The 14,282-nt window shown below is 36.6% G+C and overlaps 1 long non-coding RNA gene across 1 annotated transcript; it reads right to left on the reverse strand.

Moving 5' to 3' along the window:
• Nucleotides 1-4,212: 4,212 nt before the first annotated feature.
• Nucleotides 4,213-8,018, reverse strand: LOC309845931. The gene is made up of 3 exons (XR_014301609.1): nt 7,408-8,018; nt 5,961-6,093; nt 4,213-5,016 (listed from the first exon to the last, which is right to left on the reverse strand). It is a non-coding gene; the product is annotated as an uncharacterized lncRNA (long non-coding RNA).
• Between the last annotated feature and the right edge of the window lie 6,264 nt (nt 8,019-14,282).

Consider the following 14,282-nt stretch of genomic DNA (forward strand, 5'->3'; position numbering starts at 1 on the left):
AAAATAAAGTGAAATCCAAAGAAATTATGTAGTCCAAATTGAAAGTTAAATATATGATGAACAGCACAAGAAAAGCAGGCAAACCTAGGTTAGAACCAAGGCTTTATACCTGGCTTGACATGTAAAATAAACCCCCTGACCTTCATTTCTTTGTGGATAAAATAGGACTACTATATCAGACAGATTAATTAAAATCATATAAGTCACAGCTTGGCACCTGGCAGTTGGCTAACAAAAAAACTTATGATAGGTATTAAGGTGCAATATTAAAAGGTAATGATTATTTTTTTACTACTTAATATTTGTTCTTAAAACTGGAACTACATACCCAGTGCCGTTTTTATAATCTTGCAAGCATGCATTTGAAAATTTAACAGGACTGTTGGAAAGACGGTGGCTGATCTGTGGCTACGTATCCCTGCCACTGGCAGTGAATCTAGTGGTAGAGCAGAATATTTATGGGGAAAATAAGAAAAAAAGGTGGAAGATAAATGAGAAGTTCCCCAAGTTTGGTAAACGTGCTATTCTTTTCCTGACGATTCATATTATGCATGTAACAGAAGGGAAATACAGTGACAAAGCACAGATATGGTCAAATGTGAGCAATTTTGTTAAAGGCCCAAGATACTTCAATTTTGTCTGCTATCACAACATTTCCTAATAACAGACTTACAGTGTTTGAGTGATGGTGTTAATTAGAAGTGGGTAAACAAACTCTCTATGATTGTAATATATGATATGGAAATTCAAAAGAAAGAAATAACATGAATTACAGTATCACAAGGACACAGATGAAGGCTTTCAAGAATGTGTATTTTACAGTATCTTTTATTTGCTCTATTGCTTCTTTCTTAAAATTGCAGTCCCACTCACTGATATATTAAGCTTTTTTACACACATCGAAAGCCAAAAGTTTCCCTACTTCTCTTGCTTCTATCTCATAATTTACGATGGTGTTTTTTTATTCAGTTCAAAAATATTTAAATTCCCCATTATGATATTTCCCTTGACTTATGAATCACTTAGAAATGTTTATTTCTTTAAATACTTACATAACACATTTTGGATATCTTTTTAGTTCTCAAATTTTGTGGTATTCTGTTGATTCCAACCCATTGGTTTTGTTGAGATTTCCTTTATGTTCAAGTACGTGACCAAATATTTTAATTTTTATTATTTTATTTTAGAGAGAGCGAGCGAGCTCATGAGAGCGTCAGGGAGGAGCAGAAGGAGAGGAGAGAGAGAATATCAAGGAGGCTCCATGCTCAGCGCAGAGCTCGGCCTCACCACTCTCAGATTCTGACCAGAGCCAAAAACCAAGAGTCGGATGCTTAACCAACTGATCTACCCGGCACCCTGTGACTCTTTTTAAATGTCCCTTGAGTGCTTAAAGCCTGAAAGTTACACTGTGTGACCCACTTGTGTGGGGGCTGTAAGACATAGAGTCACCCACTCTTTCTGTTAAGAAACAGGTTCATAAAGTCTTTTTTTTTTCCCTTCCCTTCTAGTAATAGTATAATAAAATATAAATAACTAAAAAAAAGAGTCTATTTTATCTGGATAATTACTATCTCAGGACCATCACCCCCAGAACTCTCCAACTCTGCTCTCTTATTCCTTTTAATGTTTATTTTCAGTGATGGTTTTGCACCTCTCGTTTTACCCTTCTCTTACTATTCCTAGAAGAATAATTCTAGAGGTTTAAACACAATAGGCAGAGTTGGGCATATTCTACAGCCAAAACCTTCTTGTAAAATTAGGACTAATTAACAAAGAGATTTTTCATTTTGCTTAAAGTTTCATTTCCTTTGTAAAAGGAAATCATATAAGCTTGAGCTTCAAACTATTATTCAAACTTGAGCTTCAAACTATTACCCTATTTGTCTTCATTTTTTATGCATAAAGATTTTATTAAAACATGGTCAAAAGGTCAAAGCACTGATTAAAACTGCATGATTTATTAGATAAAAGTTAAATTTAAATAAAAAATAAAATCCTTTCATGGCCAACAAGTGTGCACCAGCCTGGCCCCTAATACATTCTCTTTTCCTCTTTCCCTCTTGCCTGTACTCCAGCTAGATTATTCTTTTTTGTTGAGGTCCGTTTTCTTAAAAATAATTTCCCTGAAATCAATAACACAGCTATTTCCACTTTGTTGTCTACAGTGCCCTGTATTTTGCCTTCATAACATTGATCACAATGTACAATTGTTTTTGAAATTTGAATGATTACTGCATTCCACTAAAATATGAAGACCCAAAACGGTACACAATGACACATAATAGTTAATAACAAGCTTGGAATGAATAAATATGCTGTAACAATTTTGCAGTAGCTCAACCAAATCTATTATATTTTCAAAGATCAGGGATTGTAGAAATTTTCTAATGTTGAAAATAGGTCATCAAAGTAAAGACAAAGATATTTGACTTGTCATTTTAAATAATCCATAATTTGAGCCTAACTCTTTACAGTTTCACATTTTTTGGTCTCTTAGCCTCATCTATTTGAGATTCCGATTTCATTAAAGCTGAGTGAAAATTCCAGATTCATCCAATTTCATTTTGACACCTAGGAATGAAAAGAGGCCCTCAAGGAGGGCTTCTTAAAAGTACTGAGGATCTGACCTTTGGTTACCAAAAAAAAAGAGTTTCACTTTCATCGCAAGGTCTCCATGGCTTGACAGAAATCTTCTCTTACCTGTCATTTATTTCTCTCTCCTAAGTAAATTAAGTTATTGCTGTGACTGCTCAGGACTGCCATCTCTTCTTTATAAGCATATATCAGATCAAGATTTTTTAAAACTAGTTTTGTGTGACCTTATAGGTGGATGACAAATTTGAAGGAGTCCTGTGGCGGGCACAGCATTCTGCTTGTTACTGAGTTCATATGAGGTACTGGTAGTGGTTCTCTTGCTTTAAAATATATTTTTTAACTCATCTTTTTCTGCTGGCTTTACATTTTTAAAATTGTAAAGATAATTTATAAAGATAAAAGATAAAGATAAAAGATAGATAAAATTGTAAAGATAGATAAATTGTAAAGATAGATAAAACTTACATATGTCCACATCAGAATATTATTGTCTTTTATTTGACCACTTATAAAATTACAAAGTTTTTGTTCAACATTAAAAGAAGTATTTTCTATAAAAGAAGAACAGTTAAGCTTTTAGACTGGAAAGTAAAAGTCTAAGAAAAACCTCTTTTCATTCCTGACCTCAACCACATAGACACAGATGCCCACACAGCAAGTGAGTTGTACATATATATATGTGAGTGTATATACACATACATATATATACACATATATATATATACACACACATATATATATATACAACTCACTTGCTGTGTGGGTATCTGTGTATACACACACACATGTGTATATATGTTATTTATATTTAATGTATATAAAGCTATATATACATATATACTTCTGTTATCTAATTCATATCAATACATATATGCAACATTTAATATATATGCATATACAGACATGACCAATTCTTTGCTCAAGATATTTAGAAGTTACTAAACAAAGAGTAACATATCAGTTGTTTGAGATTAGGTTATGATGAAAAGAGTAGGAGAAAGGGAAGGTGGGAAGCCAGCATACACCCGAGCAGGAAAGACGCCACTAATGACAAAAGAGGTAATTAAAAATATTTCCCTACACATTTGATATTGTCTTTGGATTATAATCACTTGAGTGGGTATGAACCAATATCTCATTTTGGTTTCAATTTTTATTTCCTTAGTAACAAAGACAATTTCTCAACTCATTGTATATAGTCAGTCTTCTGCAGCAGAATCTAGCTGGTCGAGAACGGGGCCCCTGATTGCATGGTTCTAGCGGGGTGGATGTATATAGAAGACACCAAATAGTCATTTCATGATTAAATGCATCTCTATAATATATAGGCATTAAAGTGATTCATATGAGTAATGTTAAATTCCCTTAATATTGTCTGTATTATATTCAGTGACTTAAAAGTGGGTCATAAAATATGTGCAGGCTGATTTTATTTATAATTTACAAAATATATAACATATCTATATATAACAAATATATAACATAAATTAAAATGATAATGACTATTTCTAGATGGTATATTATTTGTTTGCGGAGCCCAATGTGGGGCTCAGTCTAACCACCTGAGATCACTACCCAAATCAAGTCAGACACTTAATTTAACCTGAGCCACCCAGGTGCCCCTTAAAAATAAATTTCTGACATCTACTCAGTTCAGGAATAGCCTCACGAGACCATCTAGCATGCATGTGAACATTACTGACATGGAGCACATCATCTGCTGGTCATCCACATCACAAATTTTGTTGAATTCCTTTACAGGGCACTAAAATCTGACTACTTGTAAGTTCCTCTGTTCCTGCATCTATTCTCTAAAACGGCAGGATTCTTCAATCATGCACAGAGGCTTCAGGCTTTAGTCTCTCTCCTCAAGTCCATTATTACAAGATTCTTCCGTTCGGTTTCATCGGACATCGTTCCTAGGTATCTTGCCATCCTTGTTTGCCACCTACAATCTCATTTTACATTATCAAAGAATTATGACATATAATAACTGCTTCTGGAAAGAATAATCAGAAGAGTATATTAGGACTAATAATAAAATAATAACTACAGCTTTGAAAAATGCACTGTATGTAGTAAACTGTGCTGAGTGTTTGAGGCACATATGTGATACATTTTACAATTACTTGATTCTATTATTATTCCCATTTTACAAATGAAAACACTGAAGTTTGGGAGAGCAAGAAAATCATAGGACATCTAATAAATAAGTAAATGAATTTCAATTTTTATTCAAGAGTGTCCGATTCCAAGGCTCTTGTTCTCTTGACCTGAACACTGGCCTAATGTTCTGGTCTTCTGAACCCTTACAATTTCAGGACATAGACCTCAGTGAGGCTAAGGTAAGAAAGTCTCTTTATAGATAAGGATTTTTTTGCTGAATAATCAGATTCTCGTTTTCAGGCCTGTTTCCAAAATCTGCAAAGATAAAACATGTTACTAAGAAAAACAATTTTAGAGCAAACTGGTTAACGGCAGAACTCTAATAAATCTGATACTTTCTAAATCTATGACCAGTACTTTGGTATCTCTAATGCATGAGAGACTTGGTTCCTACAATAAGCAGTAACAAAATTTTTATAGTTAGAGATGGGTAAATTTCCCCTTATTCCGCCTGTCTCAGAGATGCCTGTCTCAAAGATATTCTGTTTACAAGCCCAAATTCTAAGCCTTAGTATGCCCCAGGGATACTCTGTGACCTTCCACCCCAAGGCAGCTTGGTTGCTCTCTTCCCGTTTGGGGACATTATGGCCTTGTTCCCAAAGAAAGAAACACATATCTTTCTTCCTAGCTCCAGGCCACCAAAAATACTACTTGGAAGTATCAAACAGAAGCCCCTTCTTCTTTTGATAAATAAGGGCTCGCTCATATTTGAGGGGAAATGCAGTGGGACACCGTAAGAGAAGGGATCCTCCAAGCCTTTGCAAACCTTTCCAAGTCTGAAACCCAAGCATGCCTTTTCCGCGCCCTTGGGATCCAGCTACATTCTGGTCTCTAAGCCTCAATTACTTTAAGGATATAAACATGGAAAGTGTGCATAAAATAAGCAAACATCTAAGTGATCAATCTCTCAGAAATCCTCTGAGACTGTTTTCATTCTGAGATCTTAATATTTAGACCCAAATTTTCTCAGAAATCATTGCCTTGGGCAACTATAAATTCTAAAGCCCTTAATTTCTTTTCTTTTCTTTCTTTTTTTTTTTTCCTGGATGTGAAAAATCTATATGGAAGCCAGTGCCTCAACACTTTTCCAGGAAAATCTCTGACCTGGGATAAGCATTCTCATCAGTGACAGGAGCCACAGCCTGGGCTGAATGCAGACTTCTAGAGAGGCTTAAATCTCCCACTGAGGAGGGACTTACAAATTATCCAGCAGTGGTGGCCACCTTCTCTGCCATGGGCTCAGCTCTTGGGCTTCTCTCTGCTTCTCTACAAACTTCTCTAGCCTTTAGCATTATTCATTCACTACCATTTAATTTCCTCTGTTTATATTATCTGAGGAGAGAGAAAAACACGTCTTTTGTTTTGATTTCCTCACCCAAAGGAATGCCATTTTGATGGAGTGCTCTGTTCTCCTGTGAAGGTATTAGCAGAGGCCAGCCTGTCACGGCTCAGCACATGAGACCCAGAACAGTTCCTTGTGGAGGTGGTGGCGACTATTGCCCTCTGTTTCAGTCTGTTCCAGCTCAGCTCTGCCCTTAGAACCCTACCTCTCTCCCAGAGGAATCCGTACTCCTCTGTCTTAGAACTGCCACCTCCCCACCTTTCCTTTCTCTCTGCCTTGTCCTCCGAACCTTGTTTCTACTCTGTCTGATCACTGGTCATCATAGTGGTTTCTGCTATTCTTCTGTCCCTTTCCTGACAGAGTGATAACCCCTGGGTATTTGCACAGGAATCTCTAATCTAATCCCTTGTTAAATTAGTATCTCTTCCCTTATTTACTTATGTCCTGGGGCTCCTAGAATAGTGAGAGAAGAAACTGCTGTCTCAAGCCAAGACCCAGAGAACAAATGCAGAAAAGCCTCAGCTGATACATACCTAAAAGAAAGTCTTAGGTTAAACTCCACCTCATCATCTAGTACAACGACTGCAAAAGTCCTGAGTTCATATATACTATGTATCAAGTTTTTCTATTTTATTTTACCCTTTAAATTTGGTCTTCATGTTACACTTTTTTTTCTTGGATAGAATATTTTTCAGTATTTGACCTAAGCAGCAATTACAGTGACTTGCCGTAAGCCCCATAGTCATTAAATGTGTAGAAAGGCACAGCTGAAAGATGGTTTGGGAAGCAAAGGGGTTTCTACCTTTAATTCCTGAGTGACACATCACCCTGGATTTATCCCAGCATCCTTTCCAACACCCCAATTTATCTGAAGAATTGGCCTACCCAGTGTCCCCTTTCAAACCCTAGCCATATTTTCTTACCCCTGCCCCTCGTGTGATCCATAGGCCTTCTGACTCCTTTTGTCAAGCATTCTAGAATCCTCCTCTCTCCAGCTCATTTATATATAGATATCTTCCTCCACTTAGCGTGCCCCTTTTGCACTCATGGTACTAGTGAAGAACAGGAAACAGCAAAACTCTGCTTCAAGACAACCTTGATTAAGTTCCCCAAAATGCTTCTTCCTTAGGTTGAACTACACTATCCTTAGTAATGCACATGAAAACTCCAGTATCCTAGGAAACCAGAGAACAGCAAGCTAGAGATACTTGCTTGGTCCCTCACCACATGGCAGCACATCTGTTGGAAGCAAGGAGTTTGCTGAGCCCACTTCCAAGCTGTCCTCGTAACCCTCCAACCCTTACCTTGCTTCACAATGACAGCCACCTCCTCTTCTCGTTCCTCAACACCTCTCTCGAAACGGAACTGGGGATGGTGACAGGGATGCTGGCCATCTGAGGTAAACCTTCTTGCTCTCTTTAACCCTCTGAGCTGAGATAGCAGATGATGCTCTGCAGGGCGAGGGAGTTTCCACCTATGCCCTTTGCTCGATGTCGTCCTTTTCCCCATAGGCCTCATCGGGGGGGGTGGAGATGTGTGCGGACCACTCAGGTAGGCAGCTGGGAGGAACAGGCTCCTCAGGACACCAAGAACCTCTTTTCTTGTGTATTTTTTCCTCCCTCTAACTCATCTACATGCTCTTTACCATTTGGACCTGCATGTAATATATTTTGTATGATACCTATAATACAACCATTGCTCTCTTTAAAGGTTGGCTAGAGGGAAGCTGTGGGTATTACAGGAGATACAAAGAAGACTCAGTCAATCATCTCCACAGTGATGGTGTTTTTTGAGCAGGCAACCACCAGCAGCTATAGTGTGGGAGCCATCTTGTAGACTGATTAGCTGGGAAGAAAAAAAAAAAATGGAGGACAAATTAAAATTTATATTTTGGAGCACGTGGGTGGCTCAGTCAGTCAAGCGTCTGTCTGCCTTCAGCTCAGGTCATGATCCCAGGCTCCTGGGGTGGAACCCTGCGACAGGCTCCCTGCTCAGCGAGGAGTCTGCTGCTTCCTCTCCCCCTGCTTATGTTCTCTTTCTCTCTCTCTCTCTCTCAAATAAATAAAATCTTTTAAAAAAATTATCTTCTAACACAGACACACACAGATCTTGGATATTTATAAAAAATAAGGCACCATGCTAGAAACTTGCACATGCAGACCTCAGCTTTGGTGAAAGCCTGGCATTGGCAGGGTTTTCTTCTTTTGTTCTAACCTTCTTTATTCCTGTCCATCACTTCTGGGAACTGAAAGCAAAGGTCCCTGTGGGCCAGACCACTCCTACAGATTGGGTCAGAAAACAGCAGGGCTTCTTCCTGAAAGTGTTTGCCCACGGAGTCCTTATGGGGGCTCCATTCTATCCCCCTCCCAGCACCTTCAACTCCCAGGCTGACAGTTATTTTTGCCTCTGACAGTTAAGTACTCAGTCTTTTCTGCTTGCAGAAAATGCCTCTGGCTCCCATAGCTTCACACACTCCCCAAATCAATGTCGTTCTTTTGCCATTCCCCTACTCCCTCCCATTCCCCATGTAATAGACTCATCACATAAGACATTCTTTTTCCCCTCTAAGAAAATAGCCTCAGGATCTTGATACAATCCCAAACCAGGATAAAATATATACCCTATCCACCTACAATTTATTCCCCGTGATACATAATTTCAGGTTTTATCATACTGGCTCTTACTAAAGATAATTTCTGTTGATATCCATGTTTGCTCCAATCCAGTCTTTTAAAAGTTAAGAAATTCTAATCTCACTTAAGGTGATAACTTTCCGGGCTGCATTTTCCTCTTCTTAAGTTTAGATGATTTTTCATTCTACTTTCCACTTTCCAGATCATCACAGGTGAGTAAAGGTGAGAAAACAAAACAAAACAAAACAAAACAAAAAAACAACATAAAAGGCAGAGGTCATCACTCAGGTAGATAGAGAACACCTGGTAAAGTTACCTCACGAAAACTGTGGTGGATGTGAGGCTTCTACCAGAAGCACCTCCGTTATTTGTAGGTTCTGTTTCTTCAGGCTTAGTTGATCTCCTCTGGAAGAAAAATAACCTTAGCCTTTCTTCACTTAGCTCTCCCTCCACTAAGTGACTTGGGTCTTCTGCACTCCCTCCTCATTACAAGTGAATCTCAATCCACTCCCATTTCTGCCCAAGAAAGGGTGCCCCAAAACTTACTTCCAGACCAGCAGGAAACTTCTCTGATATCCTTAACTTCTAGATGCTTCCCCATTCAAAAGCTTTTCATTGCAGGTGGCTTTTTAAAGCAGGGTGCACTGCTCCTATAGCTGGTCTGTTCATGATGCTCAGGTATGTGGCTGACCAGTTATTTTCCAACTCTCTAAAACATCACGGGCATCCCAATTTCCAATCATCATTTTCTCTAGATGGCTGTTGGGATTTGAATATTGCCCAGGGTTCTGGAGCTTTCTTTACCTTGTCAGTTACTCCTCAGGATTCTGCCATCCCACATTAAATTATATAAACATAAACCAACTGCCTCTGAAAGATAATTTCTAAAAGGAAATGCTCTCGCTCACTTTTCCTCACATGTTTAACATCTGTATTTGGACATGCATGGATGTTCAGCTTAATGAAAAATCTATCTTCCTGGTCAGAAATACCCTATACCTTTCCAGCTTCCTCTATGTCACTTCAGGGAACAACTCCTCAGTAAATAATAGAGAAAACATCATAGCTAAATAATATAGCTTCCTCAGTCACCAAAAGGAAATGAGTAACATATTTTTTTCATTTATTTAATTATAATAACATAAGAACTTATTTTTACAAAGACTACTATGTTGTTGTATAAACCCTACTATATACAAAATTTTAAAAGATTTTATTAAAATCCCATCATCTTCACAATCCATTTTTATATATTTATCTCCTCCTGTCCTTATCCTAACATGAAGATATTTATGGAAATCTTAAGTAGCATATGTGAAATTTTAGAGCCTTTATTTCTTCATGTCAGATCTTCATATTTAGATAATATTTAGAGAAATTCTTCAAATTTAGACTATATTCTAAACTTTTAGTGATTTGAGTGAAAAATATTTTTTAATATGAGAAACACTATGATGTTTAAATTACAGGTTTTCTTCCCTTTACTACATTCTTTAGCTCCATTCTTACAAATTAGAACATACCATGAGAGTTTGAACATTGTAATAACCCCAAAATATCTTACACACCCCTCCGAAGATGTATTATTTTTTTCCATGGCAATCAAGAGTATAGATATGACAATTCCCATTGTGTCATGCAGCAAGGAGGAAAGTTAATGAGGGTTCCCAAGGTAAGATTGGTAAATTTAATTTTCAAATCCCCAGGGTAAGGCTCAAACAGAAAGCAGAGCAGGTGATTACTTAACCAAACTATTTTTCTTGTACTCTCCACATGCCAACTTATTTTCCAGAATCAACAACTATCAAGCTAATATCTAAGTGGCAGTTTGAAAATACAATCCTCTTCTCTCCCTGCATCATACCTGTGTTCTAAAAAAGAAAGCAAGTCTTGAAAATAATTTTCCAACAGTAAAACTATTTTCCCCTGTGGAAACCACTAGACAACTTTACAACTTCATTTCATAAAATATTGCAACATACTAAGACATGTTTCTAAAAGTAAATACCTAATATTTTTAGAATGTATATCTATGTATCCATATATGGACATCTCATCTTTATAGTATGTGAAGATTTAAACATATGTAGACAATGTCTGACATAATGTTCTAACAAACCACTCTCCTTGAACTCTTAAGATGAGGAATTATCTGATCTCTAGAGTAGAGAGGAATCAGTCAAGTTCAGCTTGACTCAATAGCAAAGCCACTATATGACAAGACAAAATTAATTTTAATAAAATCACTTGTTTCTCACTTTTATCTCCTGCTCTACGCTCTCTTCAACTTCTTACCTTCTAAACCAATCAGACAATCATGTTTATATTTTAGGAACTACAATCTTTTTTAAGTTTTTATTTAAATTCCAGTTAGTTAACAGACAGTACAATATTGGTTTCAAGGGTAGAATATAGTGCAATTCAACACTTAGGAACTATAGTCTTTAAGAAAATACTGAACAACGATTTCAGAAATGCTGGTTTACTTAAACTTTATGAATCATATGCACATAGGCAGCACTATTTTAGTTCCTTAGAAACTAATGGAAACACATTTAGAGGCAGAAAAGTAGAAAGAGAAGGAAAAGGAGACATTCTCCTTTCCCAGTTAAAAACTGACTGAGGGGCATCTGGGTGCTCAGTCAGTTAAACATCTGCCTTGGGCTAATGATCCTGGGGTCCTGCTCAGCTTGGACCCTGCCTCACTCTCTCCCTATATCCCTCCCCCCGCTAATGCTCACTCTCTTTCTCTCTTAGCCCTCTTTTTTTATTTAATAGATTTTATTTATTGATTTGAGAGAGAGAGAGTGAGATCGCAAGTAGGCAGAGAGACAGGCAGAGAGAGAGGGGGAAGCAGACTCCCTGTTGAGCAGAGAGCCCGTGTGGGACTTGATCCCAGGACCCTGAGATCATGAACTGAGCCGAAGGCAGAGGCTTAACCCTCTGAGCCACCAAGGCGCCCCCACTCTCTCTTTTAAATAAATTAACGGCACCAAGAAAAGTAAAGGGTTAAAGGGCTAAGTTACAGTGTCCTTTACTTACATAATTACTGTTAATATATTTACACAGTTCTATCTACAATTCCTCCAAGGGAAACAACTTGTTCCCCTAAAGCAGTACAAAGTGTTAGAGATGTTGGCTGGACTGACATATCAGTGTTGGTGCTGAATGGAAGATGAAGACTTGAAATAAATATAAGAACAACCCTTTAATACTTGAACACTGAATTTCAAACAGAAATGATTGGGTGAAATCAGATTGGTTATATTCAGATTTCTGCTTAATTTACTTCTGTCTTTTTATGGGTGTTACGGTAAGTAAAAATAATATGATGTTTTAAAGTTCAATTCTTAATTTTGAAATTTCTTATAACTTAATATGTATCATATTAACAATTAATTAATTACATAATTAATCATATTAATTAATGATTAATAATATAAATTAATATTAATTATAATAACCATTAATTATTAATTAATGTTATATTTTAATACATATTAATGATATATATTAATAACTAATAATAATATATGTATTATATTATATTAGTTTTGAGTGAAATTGCAGCAAGACGACAAATCTTAACATTTTGTTGCATTTTCCAGTAAGTGACTCAGGTCACTTATGCAATAAGGGCGATACATGTGAAAAATGAAGAATGAAAGGAAAAAAATAAGAAAAGAAGGCAAAACTTTTTAAAAAAGTGAGGTTTTCCCTTTAGATTATTTTCAGCCTACCTTAAGGTAATGTGCCTAGGCTTTTTAATTTCACTGTAAAATATTTGTATTTCTTCTCCTTATTGTTCCCTTCTTTGCATAAAGGCTCCATAAAATATACATTATTATCAATATTTTCCTTTTTTTTAAACCACTAATAATTCTCCATAATTATTTTAGTTTGTTTTATGTACTGATTTCTCTGCACCTCCAGGAGTGTGTGTAGAGGCTACTTAAATCCTCATTTTCTTCCCTCACTCACGTGTCTTTTCTATTATTTTTGTTATTACCACTCTCTTTCTTGAACAAAAGTAGAAATACCTAAATGATTCTTCAGACTTTTTCTCCTTCTGGAAAGAAGGACTTAAAAACTTGCTCATATTTAGCAATTAAATAAGAGGAAAAAAAATATTTTAGATTTTAAAAAAGGAAAGTAGCCCAAGTGCTTGGAAAAATGATGATTGACATTTAGTAATCAGCAATATCACTTGATTGGCCAGAGCTGTACCTAGGTTATTATTAGAGAAATCAAACTGGGATGTACTCACCCCACAGAGGCAGGATGCTCCTTTTTAAACTTTATCCTTTTGCATATGTTTGTACAGAAATTTTCTTCATCCTTGTGGTGCTTATTCATCTGAGCCGTCTCCACAGTCTCCATGCCTCTGCTTTGTTTTTCTTCTGTAGTGTAAGGCTTTTGCTTTTGCCTTAAGGTTTCCTTAGGGAATCAACAGGTCTTTTTATTTTGTACAACTTTTGAAGCATGGATCAAACATTGGCTTACTATGCTAATGTGTGAAGAGAAAAATTATCTAAAGCAGGTGAGCTTTAATGAACAAATGTATATTTTCTGAGTTTGAGTAGGGTGTGTGTGTGTATTTTTTTTTAATATAAAGTTCAGTTCTCACAAATTTAATCAGTCATTTAAAAAAGAAGAAACAAAAACAAAACTTGCTCATTTTTGAAAAGGTGCAAATGTAAAATTTTAGGAAAATAGGGTAGGGGCTAGAACCATGAGAACGATGCTTATTATATGCAGGTTCGTTAATTATTTTGGATTTGAAAACTTGGTTTCTCATTAATAGTGACCAGAATGGTACAGTACTAGGAAAGTTCTGGGAGATGCTGTCAATTTTACTTTCAAACAAGAATCTGGTGTTTCTGTATTTTGGTTTGGATGGTGACATTATAATGTCCCACATGCACCAAGAGGAGAAGAAAGTATTCTCTCGCAAGCATGTCCAAATATGGCTTGAGAGACAAAGGAGAAGCAACTGGCTTGGGGGATACGGTGGCTGGGGACACAGCTGGGGTGACTCTAGTTTGGGGCTGGGGTGGTTTGGAATTCTTACTAGTGTCCTAGGAGGAAACACTCAGTCTTTCTGTCAGATTGCCCAGACAGAAGAGGAAAGGGGAATTGTGGGGCTGGAAATCTGTCAGCAGTCAAATGTTACAAATGGAATAGGAATCCTTATTACAAGTAATAAGAAGGTTACGAAAGAGACTTTGGGAATGAAAGAAGCTATAGAAATTTATGAACAAATAAAATAAATTAGCTTTGAGTTCAATGGTTACATGTGATTGATTATCTCTTGCCCTTTCAATGTTTTATAATTGTCTTCTTTATGTATTTAAGATACAGATGTGAAGGTTATTAAGGTGGTATGGCACCTCTAGTCTATTAACTGTCAGGGCTCATTAACTCATATGGCTGGTTGGGCAGCAACCTTTTACTCACTTATCACTCAAGGATCAATGAGAATAAAATACTCAAAGATAAAAATTTCACTGAGAACATATGCAATATTAAAATATGAATTGTGTCTG

This window comes from Mustela nivalis, assembly GCF_964662115.1.
Source record: "Mustela nivalis genome assembly, chromosome: 13".
Taxonomy (NCBI): Eukaryota; Metazoa; Chordata; class Mammalia; order Carnivora; family Mustelidae; genus Mustela; species Mustela nivalis.